We start from the raw sequence: 2,413 nt of genomic DNA on the forward strand, positions 1-2,413 counted from the left end.
TATCATAGTTTTTTATACCTTATTTAAGAGAAACAACCTGACGTGCACCAATCAGTCTGCACATCCCAGCCCTTCACATTTTATAAATTATTGTAGATCATGTTTTGTTAGGAGCACTTTTATGAGAGACATTTTCCATGACTAAATAATCAGCATTAGTCAGTAAATCCTTTAGAACTGGGTTTTGAAATGGGAGTTTTATCATATTAAATCATTTCTTGTAGTCTTACATTTTTTGTTGTTGTTCTGGAGTCTACCTGTAAAGGAAAGTAGACCTGGATTCATGTGGGCTCTTTCATGGCTTAAGTGTTGCCCAAGAGATTTTGTAGGTAACGATTTTTTTTTTTCTGGCCACAATGCCAGATACTAAGCTAATTGGTCTATCATACACATGCTTGCAGTAGTTTCATGAAGTTTAGTCTCTGGTGTGAGATTTTAATCACCAATGAATGAGAGAGGCACCTGTAGGTAAATTTACTTTAGTCATATTTTACATAAAACAAGGGTTAGTATTCATGTAAATTGAGAAGTTTGGGAATAACAGCAGATATGATTAATAACAAAGAAAAGTCATAACCGTAGTCAAGAGCTTCTTAGATTTTCGTTTATGGCCAGTTATAATTATATATAAAAGTAGTCTTGAACAGGTAAATATTGAGCCTTTTTAATAGGATGTAACCTTTGTAGAGCTCAAATTCTAAAGAACAAAATTGGCAATCCAATTAAACTACGTGCAAAATAAGTGTGATACATGCATCTACAAAAACAGTGTTCTCATTTTTTCTGGTTATGCAAATGACTGGATTGTTTCTCCTTGGATCTCTATATGTACAGGTAAAGAATAGTTTACAGATCCCTGCTGAAACTAAAAAGAGAAAAAATGCTCATTTGGAAAGTGCCCAGTGATGAACTGGTTTGCAGAATAATCTTTGAAGAAGATTAATCAGGTTTTTATCTTTTTAGAAGAGATGGTTCCCTGGCCAGAAGAAAAGGTGGGGAGAAAACATTTAAACTGTCAGTTGGAGCAATTCAAGGAATAATGCTTATGTGATGGAGACCTCAATTATAAATTAGTTGCTAGATGCAAGAATCACTAAATAATATTTCTGAAGTCTTCTGGACTAATAAGGCAGAAAGGGAATAAAATACTATGCCTATATTAAACAGCAATAAACCTGGGAGACATTTCCATAAGCATTGATTGACTAAATGCTGACATTGCTAGAAATAATTTGTATACAAGCCATAAAAAAGTATCATGCCTTTGAAAAGCACAGTGTAACACACCTGCAAAATGTCATTTAGTCCTGATTCCCGTATCAAGGAAACTATTATTTAAGTTATGAAGCATCATAGTATGGGGAGAAGGAAATTGACAGAGTCAAAGTTTATAAAATTATAAAATTTGTATGGGGAAAGTGGCTCAGGGAAAAACATAGACTTTGTCCATTCCTAGAACACGAGGCTTAGCAATACATACCAACATATTAAATAAATTATTTCAAGACAAAAAAATACTTTCATAATATTTGAATCCCATTAGTTAACTTTTACCCTTAGAAATAACATAGGCTAAAAATGTTAATACAGTTGGCTTGCATTATCCATGGCTTAGCTTTCTGCATTTTCAGTTATTTGCAGTCAACCATGGTCTGAAAATAATAATTTCAGAAATAAATAATTCATGATTTTCAAATTATAGGCTCTTCAGAGTAGTGTGATGAAATCTTTTGCCCTCCTGCCCAGGATGTAAATCATCTCTTTTTTCTGCATATCTGTGCTGTAGACACTACCCATTCATTAGTCACTTTGTAGCCATCTCAGTTATCAGATAGACTGTTACAGTATCTCAGTGCTTGTGTTCCAGTAGCCCATATTTTATTTAATGCCCCAAAGCGCAAGAGTAGTATGCTGGCATATTATTATAATTGTTCTATTTTATTATTGTTGTTCATGTCTTACTATGGCTAATATATATGTTAAACTTTATCATAGATATATATATATTAAACTTTATCATAGGTATATATGTATGTATAGGGAAAAACAGTATATAGAGGGTTTAGTACTATCTGTAGTTTCAAATAATCCACTGGAGGTCTTGGAATATATCCCTACTGATAAGGGGACACTGCTATAGGCTTGTGAAGGGATTATAAGAGAATTTGGAATGTGTGTTCATCCCTAACTGTAATGCTGAAGTGACAGAAGACAATCATACTCACCATCAAAATATACCTTGCCTCCATTGTCAGATACAGTGGCTTGATTGAACAGATAAGGCATTTCTCTTCAATTCCATCAACATTTTTGAGTTGATTATGTAACTTTTAAAGTAAGAGGTCTTAAGCTAACAAAATTGGCAGATACAGTTAACTGGTAGTGAAAAATCTGTTTCCTTTTTGTCCTGGGT

The sequence above is a fragment of the Hylobates moloch genome, unplaced genomic scaffold (assembly GCF_009828535.3).
Source record: "Hylobates moloch isolate HMO894 unplaced genomic scaffold, HMol_V3 SCAFFOLD_5, whole genome shotgun sequence".
Lineage (NCBI taxonomy): Eukaryota > Metazoa > Chordata > Mammalia > Primates > Hylobatidae > Hylobates > Hylobates moloch.